At 43.0% G+C, this 12,566-nt stretch overlaps 1 protein-coding gene across 1 annotated transcript in view; it reads left to right on the plus strand.

The window, feature by feature from the left end:
• Positions 1-12,566, plus strand: part of MYO9A (myosin IXA) — a 175,744-nt gene that overhangs the window by 74,397 nt on the left and 88,781 nt on the right. The window lies entirely within an intron of this gene.

A 12,566-nucleotide genomic window follows, 5' to 3' on the forward strand; every position in this document is an offset into this window, starting at 1 on the left:
GACACCCACCGCACATTGTTCTTCCTTCAGGTTTTCCACTTCGTTTCCCCTATTCATGTTCGTGTAACGGAAGGAGGATGAGTGAGAAAGGGGAAGCAGAAGCTGGTGAAGGCTTCTGAAGGGTTTTAGCACGGACGTCTGACGCTTCCCATGCTTGCCTTGGAGATCATGTTAGGGCAGGAACGGCATGCCGTAACTTCACGGGGGAGGTAGGCGAGAGAGGGAGCTGTGATTTCTTGTTGAGCTGTGGTCCTGGTGTAAGGGCGAACAAATTAAGCTGTGATGAAAGAAGTGGAATAACATTACTTTTTTTTAAAATGATTGCTTAGTAATAAATGTTGGGTTTCCTTATTTGATTTCCTAGAGCAGCAGGTAATTCTGTAGCTCTGAAGGTCTTTCTCTCTTATGTGAACGTGGTGATATATCGACACAGGAAGATTGTCTCACTGGAAAAACCACTGATTTTACTTCTCCTGTTGTGGTGGATTTTCAGGGAAGAGTGTCTGTGTGGTTTGGGAGAGTCCCTACAAATATCACTGAGTAATTTAAACTAGCAGATTGGAGATGGCTCTTTCCCACCATGTGCAAGGAAGAGATCATGGGAGGTGCGGGGAAATTAGCACCAGAGAAGGGAGAGCACGAGAAGAGTGTTTTTTGTTTTTGTTCAAGACACTTGATACGTTGGAAACTAGTACAAAAAAACTCTCTGAATCTGAGAATTTTATTACGGGCTTAGTTTAAAAAAAAAAAAAAAGTTCTGCCATGCCTAAACTGATTGCTTCTTACTTCAGTAGTGGAATGGAGCTGCAGGGACATTTCAGTCTAATAACAAATTTTTTCTCATTGTAAAATCCACCAAGTTATAAATAAGTTCTGGAAAACATAGCTGATGCTTGTGTCTTGTGTAAAATAATCCATTGGCCGGACACCTTGCTGCCTCCTGGCTTAAGGATGAGAGTGAAAAGCTTCTACCCATATGTGGTAGCCTGAAATTGTGTTAGCTCAGGGTTTAGGTGTGGTGTGGGGTTTTTTTTTCTTTTTTTTTCTTTTTTTTTAATACATTCATAGAAGTAAAACATAAAAATGAGCCTTTATTAGGAAAGCTTGTAACATTTCTAAATGAACTTTTCCTTTTTGGCAACTAGACCCCTTTTAATGTTTTTCACTCCTGTTCTTCTAGTGATCCTTCTAGAGATCTTTCTCCTCCTTTATCAATGCAAACATAACAGTCATCTGCAGTGAGAGGCTGCAGTGAGAGCTGCAGAGTAATGGTTGGAGCTCCCTTAGGGAAAGCAAATGTGAGCACGACAAGATTTTTAATACGATGCTAAGATAAAATATGAGTATGGAAAATTACATCATACTTCTTATGCCCCGGTATGATATAATACTTACTGATGCCAAGAGAGGGCTTAAGCTAGAGTCTGATATCCTGCAAGAGTACTTTCCTCTGGGTGTTAAGCCTCTGTTTAAAAAAAGCTAAGCCTGCCTGTCTCAGCCTATGTCCTGTGACCCGAAGGGGAACCACAAAAGCTGCTTAATCTCTCTCTCGCCCCAGGACACGGCTGTGAATGTAAAGCAGACATGCACTGTATTAGGTAATAAATAGAAAGCTAGCAGAACAGCAGGAAACCATAATTCTCGGTGCACACACATATGACTTGGGACCCACTGAATAGGCTGAACCTCATGTCAGATAGGAATAAGACCCTGAAACGTACCTTTTGGCCAAAAGAGGGATTTATACCTCATCTAATTCCGGCAACTCTATGTTTTATAATTGTGCGTGTGTTTTTCAAATCCAGCAATCCGGTGCAATAGTCCCCCGGTTTCCATAAGCCGTGGAAAGGATCCCATGCACCACCAATTTTTCTGTGCTGTGCTACTATGCTTCGTCACCATCCTTCTCGTTTTCTGCTGCTTCCCTAATTTAGCTCGGCTTCACAGCTACGTTTCTCTCGCTTCCTCACATGTTACTCCGTTGCAGAGCAGGAAAGCGGCAGGCCAAACAAGCTCCTCTTTAGCACTTGTTCTCCTGTCCGTACAAGTGCAAAAATAAGTTGAATCAACCTTATGATTTTTTTTCCCCATGGAACAGTAACAGAATCGTAGATAAAAATTTAGTATTTTATTTTAATGCACGTGGTAGCTACTCCATCAACACTAGCCTACGCTCTTCTTGCATGCACAGTAGCACCATGATTATAACTGGCACCTAGGACCTATTTAAATAAAACTATGTTTAGAGTCTGTTTTATTTACCCATGCAATTCGTGGCAGCCGCAGAGGTTGTCATCACCTGGATACCCACATACGCCCTTTTCAGTAGGCTGAATGTCCACGATGGTCAAGAGGAGGATTGGCTTCTCTTCCTGTGAATTAGAGCACTTTGTGAGATGCAAAATGTGTATTATAAGAGCTTGAGTTGCTCTTATTTTTGCTTGTTCAAACTGCAGATATGGAATATCTATAATAGTAGTACGGCTCTTCACACTGGCTAGGCATTGCCATTAAAAAAAAAAAAGATAAATATATGTTTTTTAGGATAGCTGATTTGTTTCATTGTTTTCTTATGCATACAGCATAATTTTGTTGAAGTGGGAACCTTCCCTCAAATAAGAAAACAAATACACTTTCTTCTTGTGTGTGGGTTTTGGGTTTTTTTTTCCTATTTGAAAATTATATAATACCACTCAAACCCATAGAAGCAATCGAAGGAGGCATCACTGGAAATTGTTGGGTAAATACCAAGGGTAAAATTTAGCAGGTGTTAAAATGTGTTTTACCTTATTCCAAGACAGCTCAGAGGAATCTGTGTTACAATAAGTTCAAATTTAATTATGAAGTTGAATTTCACTTTTAGAGAATAAACGGGGGGAAAAATGGGAATGACCAATAAGGATTTTAAAATGGACATAAAATTATAACAAATGAAAGCCTGTGTATAGTCTACGGCTGATAGCTCACCAGATTTTTATTTTTATTATTTATTTTTAGGATGTCATCAGGTGCTTGGGATCTAGTGCCAAATTTCTCTGAGCAGGAACACAAGTTGATTCATTGGCTAATGCACTGAAGAGTTAGTCCACATATTAAAAGAAAAACAAACAAAGCCCCCATAGAGCCATTATAAATGTGTATACAGATTTGATTTTTCAGAGGGATTTCCTGAAGAGGAAGACTGCTAGGCGTTTGGGAGGTGTTTTGTTGTTGTTTTTAGGATTTTTTTTTTTTCCTGAATATTTCTTTGGAAGCACCTTTCATCCTTGTATAGAAATTATAGGAAGTATATCAAAGGCCCTGAGGGAGAACGGGATATTTCCTTTCTTCCTGCATTCATATCTTATTTCCTGAGGAGAACAGGAATCTCCAAGTCTGTTGTACCCAAGCAGAAAACGTGAAGTATTTGATGGTGACCAGACTGACTTAAAGACCATAGCTCATGTAGTTACTGTGTTTTACAGAAACTATTACAAGATCACCAAAAAGACAATTTTTTAGCAATCTTGGGGCTTTCTAATTGTTTTAATGAGCATTTGATATGCCAGTCTGAAAGGAGAGCATGTGTTTCTTGTTTCCTTCCTAGGCAGAAGGAGACACATGCCCATGTCTGCGCACAGTGTTGGGTGTCACTGAAGGGTTATTGGTGTATTAGGAAATCAAAATTCGCAGGTAGTTTCTGTGGCCGAATTCAGATCATTCAAGGTAATTCATATTTTAACAAATTAATCTTTGGGGATTATTGCAAATTCTCCTGGAGGAGATTGCAACAGCAGTAGTTGATTGTAAAGCTGGATTTCTTTGGGATGCGTGGCGAATCACGTTGGTAATGTCTATCATTAGACATGCACGCACACGCGCTCCCTTTAGAAGAAATGCCGAGAAGTTGTGGAGAAAGAGGGACATTAATAATGATGCACATCTTTAACACTTTTTTTTCTCTAGACCCAAAGAACTTTCCAGGGTTGTGCATGAGAAATAACTGGCATTGAAACATCTTGTAGCTTTTAGAAAACTCTGGAGTCGATGCCTTGGCTTCTCTCCTGTGTCTAGTTTGTCCCCTTGTGAAAAACTGGTGGGAAATTTAATAGCGTGATGTTGGCCAAATTTGGCAGAAGATGTAATAATGTGATGTTGATCAACTGATGTCTTCAACGTATCTTTAAAGATGTTTCATAGATTTTCATAACCCTGAAGAAACAGGAGAAGGCTTGAACAAAGTTAATAACCTCTGTAGTGTTTTCATCCTCACCAGTTCAGTTCAGTGCTTACACTTACTTTGCAGTTCTGCTTTTTGAGGTCACTCCTGGTTAACTGAGCCTGGACTTAGTAACTGGGGTCAAAAAGTAACTTAGGTGCAGGCACCGCGCAACCCGTCCTTCATGGGCTGCGTTTTCACAGCAGTGATACAAAAGCGGTGATGGCATGATACCACTTGCAAATATTCAATATTTGCCCTTATTAAAGGTATGGTTCTTCTGTGCAAAATGGTCTCGGAGTTCCTCTGGTTGCCTTTCACAGCGGGGAGCACACAGTGCTCCCCCAACGCGGGAAGTCATAGCGATGCTCTAAGTCGAAGGTTGCAACCTCTCCTAGGCAAACTCTGCAGCTATGAAAATCCAATGTTAATTAATTACTTTGATAAACTGGTTAGACGAGCTGCCCGATCCGCCTGTCTGTCGCCTGGTCTTTCTCTTCTGCTTGTCCCGTTAGCCTCTCTCATACTTCTGCATTAGCGAAGAAGGAAGGCAGGCAGCTCTCGCCGTTGGAGACACCTAAGATGTTTAAGACGTCTTTAGAGGTCTGTCTCTTACATATTACTTGGGTGTCATCTCTTCACAAGTGATCGGCGCAGAGTTGCAATGTTCTTCCTCCGTGAGAACGAAAGGGATCAGCTTGATGAGCTTGGCTTCTACCTTTGAGTCTCAGCGTTGAGCAATGTACCGCATGGGAGGGAGTATTTATTTTGCGCCGGCTTTTTTTAAACAAAATGCTAGTGGAAGTGTTTATATTGGTTAGAAGAGTCCTTTACACTGTGTTTTTGTTTGGATCAAAAATGTTTAAAGTTGGATGTCGAAGGCCGGTTGCTGTTGCAGATATGGCCTCTGGTTTGTTGGTTTTGGACGGAGTAGGTGGGATGAGGATTCAGGTTTTGAGTTTCAATCTCGCTCTGGATCTCAGTGCAGTGAGTGGGGTCTGCACTCCGGAAAATGTTCATCTTAGCTCTCGAAGTGTTTGCTTAAAAACACATAGCTTCCAGCAGTGTCTTAATTGTTTTTTCTTTAGGTGCTTCTGTTTGCCTGCTGATACCTGTGATGCATAGTCCCTGAGATGTTATTGCTGTTATGCGTGATAAATCTGTGCTCTTTAAAATTTCCTCGGGATTTCTTTCCACCCACCCTCTATTCTCCAGGCTTTATTTTTCCCCTTAGTCTGAAAAATTTTTAAATATATATATATATATATTTTTTTTTTTCATTAGAATGGAAATATTGCTTGGTCTCGCTCCTATATTAGGTTAGCAAACCATATAAATGCTGAATCCAATCAGGGCGGTGGACTGCATTCTAGGAAACCTTTTATCCCAGCAGATCATGTGAAAACACCTACAGAAGGTTAGCTGGGCCTGTGCCAGGTGGGCAGGTCACCCAAGCGAAGCCCTGCGAACGGCATTTCGCTACCGCTGGCGGGGTTCGGAGCAGCTTGGCCAAACGGAGAGCAGTGGCTCTATGCATCCCTTGGCCGCGTGTCTCACCAAAGCTTGACGAGAAACAAGGCAGATCTGTCTTCAAGTGCCGGCGGGTCCCTTCCGGCAGCAGCGCGTGCCCCCGCGGTCCTGCGTCCCGTGGTGGTATGAGCTGAGCGGAGACGTTCTCCTGGCTTTGCCTTCAGGACCGAGTCCGGAGTCGAGCAATGCGGCAGCTCGTGACGCTACAATGCCGGCATGAACTTTGCACAAACAGTTCCCACGTATAAGCTTTAAACCGGATTTTTTTTTTTTTTTTTTTAACTATTTCTGGCAATCCCGTAGCTCTAAGAAGGTAGAAGGAGAAGCGCAGGGCAAAGACCTGATGTTTTGAAAGGAATAGGAAATAAAAATAGCTTTTCTAATCAAATTTGAGGAGTCAGTGCATATAGTGCAAAGCTTTTTTGCAAAAGGGGCACGTTTGCTAATTTGTGGCAGTCTGCTCGCTGGGTATTTGAAGCCTTAAAATGCGAGTGGCCAGCCTGCAGTTTGCAGCGCGAGATTGCCTGCCAGGGTAGATTTTTCATAAGAATTGCAGCAAGGCGAGGAAAAAGCTGCTGTTACAATCAGGGTTTTAAGTGCAACTGCAAAGGCTGCTTTAACCTCGGTGATCTGCATGTAAGCTGTTGTAATTTTTGTATATGTAGCAAGGGGGGAAAAAAAAATCGTGATTCTGGCATTTATTAAAATCTTCAGTTCTTTCAATAGAGCTCTGGTCCTGGAGCCGTCCAACCCACTACCCAGGCTTTAACAGCAGCTAACAGAAGCTGTGCAGCAAGAACGTGTATTAAAATACCATTCTTTACATGAGCACATACAACTTTTCTGTTTTCTGCTCTTCGTGAGTCATTGCTTCTGTGGGAGAAGGTGGGATGCGACCGTAGAATCCAAAGATTGTCTTGTTTTGCCTATAGCGGAGAGGCAGAAATGAAAGTTTCATAGGTAACCCTAATTTAAGTCTTTAATTTTTTCATTTTGGGAATTTGATTGCAACCAGCAGAACAACCATTAAACTTATTTGTTTAAAGGAAAGGGAAAATGGTTTGTTTTTGTTTTTTTTTAGCAAGCAAGCAAATTACTTTGTGTTAATACCTACTTCAGATTGGGTACTTTAGATCCTCTGCACATAGTTTCTTACTTAATTTTCTTCTTTTCCATCTTTACGTTTTGGGGATTTTTTTTTTTTTTAATTTTACTTTTTGCATTCAGTCGTTATCTGGGCACCAGCGAGTATTTTGAATAACTCCAGGAGAAAAAGACCTTTACTCACAGGTTCAATCAGTGCAACACAGTAACATGGATAAGCAAGTAGGGATGGCAAATACGGTGCTTGCTGAGCACTGGCAGATGGGGGACATGCGCTTATCCGTTTGAAGAGGCTGTAATCTTCAGAGGTCTAAAAAGTCCACGGAGTGTATGAAAACTGCCTTTTACAGAGGTTTATAATTTGAATAAATTTGTTTTTCTTTCCTTGGTTATATCTTTTGCCATCTCTAAAACACGGGCTTACTGAAACTTTAGGTCCTCGCTCCAAAACATTTTAAAGAGAGTTTTAATGTTTCGGTCTATCTTGCCCTTGCTCTCAAATAGAATCATTTTGGCAGAAGATTTTTCCAAAAGTGTGTGTGTGTGTGTGTGTGTATATATATATATATATATATATATTTAAATTAGCCTGAATTTAATGGCCATCATAAACTTGCAGGCCAATCTTAGGAACAAAAGCAAGGAGCTTAGGATCAGGATCTTGGCAGATGCTGGCCAACCTTAACAAGTGGCCTTTCTAGCATGTAAGTAGGGATGCCGACGATAAAATATTTTTCCTTGTTAGCCTTATGTGCAGGAAACCTATGGATTTAAACATTCGCTTCAGTTTATTTCTTGAATCACCGAGTTGCAGGGTATTTGATCTATTTTGCTTTTTGAATAGGTAAGCAAAATTTGTGTGTGTGCGCAAGATGCTGTGCTGCCTTTGATCCCGGAGAGGTTGTTTTGGCGTTGCATGAGCTATTTTTATTTTGCTTTGCGAGTTAATTTTACGAGCGCCACAGCGTTAGAGAGCTGCTGAAACGGTCACGTAACAAGGTGTGCAAAAGGGATGAGAAGCGGCAGATGGCAAAAGCCACTTCAAAACACGCAGCGGGCTTTGGAGAGCGAACCCTGCCCTGGAAGAACTCAATGGGATCGCTTCTGCTGGCGAACGAATTAACCGCAAACGCAGAGAGCAAAGGAACGGGTGTGATGGCCTGCGGCGAGCCCATTTGTTACTGCGTGGTTAAGAGTTCGCTGCAAGCAGAGGGGTTTTGCTCTTCTATTTCTTGCCTGAGCAAGACAAGAAGGACTTTGACGGTGGTGATGTTGGAGGAGAGCAGAAGACACTTGCTGAGGAGTTAGGTTAAAAATCAGTCAAAGCCAGGGAAAGGAGACTACCCGGAGGCAAGCAGTACATAGTATGTGCCATATATGACATAGAGCATTCACGTTTAACATAGGTATGAGTTAGAGGCTGTGCGTTGCCTTCAGCAGGTCGCGTGTGTTCATCACCTCTTCTTGTAGACGCCCTAATGAGTACAGGTATGAAATAGTTTCGGTATGCCCTTCGGCCGTGTGTGACGAATGCAGCCTCTTTGCACGTCGTTAGCGGGGTGTTATCAATTACAGTGTGAACACTGGAGCTTTGGAAGGAAGAAATTCCATTATGAAATCATGCAGAAAAAGGGAAAGTCCATAAAGCTCTCGGAGAGGCAGGAACGTTTAAGCGCTTATGTTAAATGTTCAGCCGCATAAGAGCGGGGGTAAGCATAGAGTTAAGGTGTTTCTTGAGTAACAGGCTTATAATTACAACAAGAAAATCCTGAATATTGCGCTCCAACTTGTGCTGTTAAGAGCAGAGAGGTTTCGGCGCTCTGAGCTTGCTTCATGCCGCTGCTCCTCAGCTACGTAGCGATACCCTATTGAACAAATAGAAAATAAGCGCGAGACCTGTCTAAGGTAATTGTAGTGCAGGTCGTCTTTTAGCCCTTCTGTGTTCCATAGACCTTATGGACTAACGTTATTTCAAACCGTCTCCCCTGTGGCATATGGCAATGCAAGATGCATGCCTGAATAATTAACAAGTGGTAGAGGGAAAAATGGAAAACTTGTTTTCTGAGTGGGATACTCCAGCAGTTTGGGGAAAAACTTTTTAAGTCGTGCTGTTGAAATCACAGCAGCGCCTTACCTTGAAAAGAAACAATAGCCCCAAACAATCCTCCGATCTTGCACTTTGATACCTGTGTAGGGAAAGGAGGGGCTTTCTCTATTACGTAACGTCATCCAGGACCTGTTCTAAAGAATAAATACTTCATTGACGTCTTTAAAAACAAAACAAACAGTGAGTCGTGAGAAATGGACCGTCTACGATGTTGTTTTATAATGTGATGTTTTATGAAGGCAAAGTGCTGTCTTCACTCTTCAAGCCCGTTGGAAGTCTCTCATTTAGAAAGCTCGTGCAGTTTTACGTACCGTGGACTCCTTTCCCCCAGCTGGTAGACATTGGTCCACTCGCAGGAGTCTTAGCGGAGGCCTCCATCCGGTTGGGGCTCTCCCAGGAGCTTGTGCCCCAGCAGGAGAGGCCGAGGGAGCTGGCCTTGCTGAGCCGGGAGCAGAGAAAGGCGTTGGGGGGACCTATCCACAGCCTGCCCATACCTGCAAGGAAGTTCTCAAGAAGATGGAGCCAGGCTCCTTCCTGACATGCATGGTGGGAGGACAGAATGCAACAGGCTTGAATTGAAGCAGGGAGCTTCTGCCTTGGCATAAGGAAGAAATGTTTTCCCGTGAGGACAACTGCTACGGGGTCCAGAGAGGCTGTGCTGTCTCTGTCCTTGGAGGTTTTCAAGACCCAGCTGGGCAGAGTCCTTTGCAACCTGTCGTGAATTCGGTGTTGACCCTGCTCCGAGCAGGAGCTCACCCTAGAGTCCTCCTGGGGTCTTTTCCAGCCCAAACAAGTCTGAGTCGGTAAACTCTGGAAGTAAAAGTACCCTGCTGCCAGAAGGCTGGTAGGGTCTGCCTATCTGCAGCAGAGTTTCTCTGAGCCGCTCATCGTGGAAGCTCTGCCAGGACGAGTTTAGCTCTGCTTCCCTTGTGCTTTGCAAGCCGTGTGTAAGGTGGCCAAGTTTCTTCAGTTGCCTGAGCCTTCAAGAATCCCTGTCCCAGCCCCTCTGTGTTGCATCATCATCTTCCCTGGGAATGTGCAGGGCAAAATGCTGCTCTCTGTTTACGCTGTTGCAAGCCTGGTGTGACAACATTTGTAGTCAAGGGATTATCTGGATTTGTTGGTAAAACCGAGAGAAGAAATTGGCTTACAAGGAGCCAACAGATTTGCAAATGAGATCCATGTGTAAATGTGCCTCCCCCCCTCATATTCTATATGCGCTTCTTTGCCAGGAGTTTCCTACCAGTTCTTCTAGATGCATAAAGCCATAGCTTCTAAAAACAGTTGTAAAAGAATTCAAGATCTGGGCCATGCATTGCTCTGAGGTGCCTGAATCCGAAGCGTAGCAAAGAGCACAGTTCTCGCGTGGACTTTCCAGTTTGCCCCGTGGCAGAGGACATCTCAGGAAGCCGTAGCAATCAGTTGTAGCCCACCCGGTAGGAGCCTGGGTACGGCGGGGCTTGGGCATGCTTAACGGCACCGTTACCCCTTGCAGAAGAGGGAGGAAAGCTCAGGGGAGGAGTTGTGCGCACCCCCCATAGTCTCTAATGGGACAGAGAAAAACAACTATTGGAGTATAAAACCATATATGACTGTAAAGAGGAAATGATGCCCTTTACTGTGTGCTCCTCTGGCAATATATAGAAGTGTTTTTTTGTATTTTTTTTTAAATTGCATGCCTTTGTAGTGGACCAGTCAATTGGACTGATTTACATTAGGACAAGTCATTACGGCAGTGAGAAATGCTCCTGCATCTTGGCCTTCCTCTTTGCCTAGAGATAGATTTTTCTCGTGTTTGTGTGTGACAGCGGCACCGACTGTTGTCCAATATTGTCAGATTAAAGAGGCTGAGATAGAACAGAGTGTTAGAGAATTGGTCTTGAATAAGTTTTATATAAATCACTGAAATTCTTTCCCCCACACGCACACGCTTTGGGAAATGCAGAAAAAAAGACTAAGAACCCCCCCCCTTGTTTAAAAAAACAAAAACAAAAAAAAACAACAACAAAAACCCCTTTTTCTTCAGTAAAGGGAACAGAAAACAGTTACTGTAAAATATATAGGCCTGCTTGTACTTCTACGTGCCAGCAGGATTTCAACATGCTTGCTGGATAACTCAGACATTTCAACTACTTATGCTGGGTCTTTAAAAGTGCTCCTTAGGTCTGTAATACAACAAATCTTTTCAGTTCTGTTGCTCACATATTTTCGTCGTACACTTGGTTTTGGTTTGTAACAAAGCTTTTTGTTGCGAGCGATAATTGCATATTAATTGTTGCAACGTTTTGTAATTCCCTCTGGCACGTTGCTTATCTGACAGCGTTTTATTGCCCCGAGCGAGAAATAGCTGGGACAATGTCGGTCTCGTTGTTCCTGACGCGTGGAGTCCTGTGTGCGCTGTGGATCCGTGAATGTCCGCAGAGTTTGATGTTCTTGGTATCGTGGCAGGAGCTATAGATGGTGCTACTGTCTTCTCCGATTCCAGCTTCTTGGAAAGAGGGGAAGAGAGCGCATGCTGGATTAATTGCAAATAAGAGCAAAATGTTGATAGAGCGTGTGATCATGTTTAAAGATGTTATCACAAAGCATTCAAGGAAAAAGAGGTAGCTCTCCATGGGGAAAAGGGCAATAGGAAGTAAACGATGCTATGTTGCCTTTATGCTTTTGCTTCAGGTCAGTGAAATAAAGCCGCTCTGGTCGTGTACCTTGATGGGAGCTCAGTTGAGGGAGGATTTAAAAAAATTTATTTATTTATTTTTTTATCTTCTCACCCATTAAATTGAGCTGCAAAATGTTTGCAGCTCAGTTGAGAAGAATAAAAAATGTTTTTTTGGGGGAGGAGGGGGGGGGAAAGCATTTGTTCTTTGGCGGGAAGTTTGCTTGCGCTCGGTGCGATAATTAGAAAATTTGGTGAGAGGTGTTTCAATGCGATCTGTAACAAGCCACCGAATTTCTTGTAGTTCCAGGCTTTATTGAAATAGGTGTGTGAGAACCCGCCACGGATGACAGTTTCCTTATTGCCTATTATACGGTGGCCAAAGCCAACCAAACCTTGGCAGTCACCACTGGCATTGTAACGTTTTACGTGATTAGTGTGTGCACAAGCACTGTGATACAACTCAAGATAATAATTTGGCCCGAAGAATCATAAAATGGGGAGAAAAGAGATAGCCTGTATGTATGAATTACTGCTTTATGGCTCAGTATTTAACCAACCTGTTCCATAATGTGCATGTTCTGGAAAAGTGCAAACTGCTAATCCTCCTTTCTTCTTGTTTTTAATCATTGTCATCAAGCGAAATCTCGTGCGTCAGGGTTGAGAGGACGGCCTGATTTTGATGGGACCTCTGAAGAAGTATTACTCCTCTTTCCAAGACAACTGCTTGAAGAGCAGTAAATCTGTCTAGTATGATTTGTAGCTCCCATTCATAGTACCTGGAAAACTTCAGATGCTCAGTAACGTTTGCAGATTTACTGTATAGCTGTAGAGGCTTTAGCCTCCCCCTTCGTAACCCTTCTGTCGGTACCAGGCCGTACCGACCCCAGTGTGTGTTTTCACGTTGCTTGATACGGTTGCTGTGCGATATTCGGCCTCCTCTTTCCTTCTCCCCGAGTAAACTCTTACGT

Source organism: Apteryx mantelli, chromosome 15 (genome assembly GCF_036417845.1).
Source record: "Apteryx mantelli isolate bAptMan1 chromosome 15, bAptMan1.hap1, whole genome shotgun sequence".
Taxonomy (NCBI): domain Eukaryota; kingdom Metazoa; phylum Chordata; class Aves; order Apterygiformes; family Apterygidae; genus Apteryx; species Apteryx mantelli.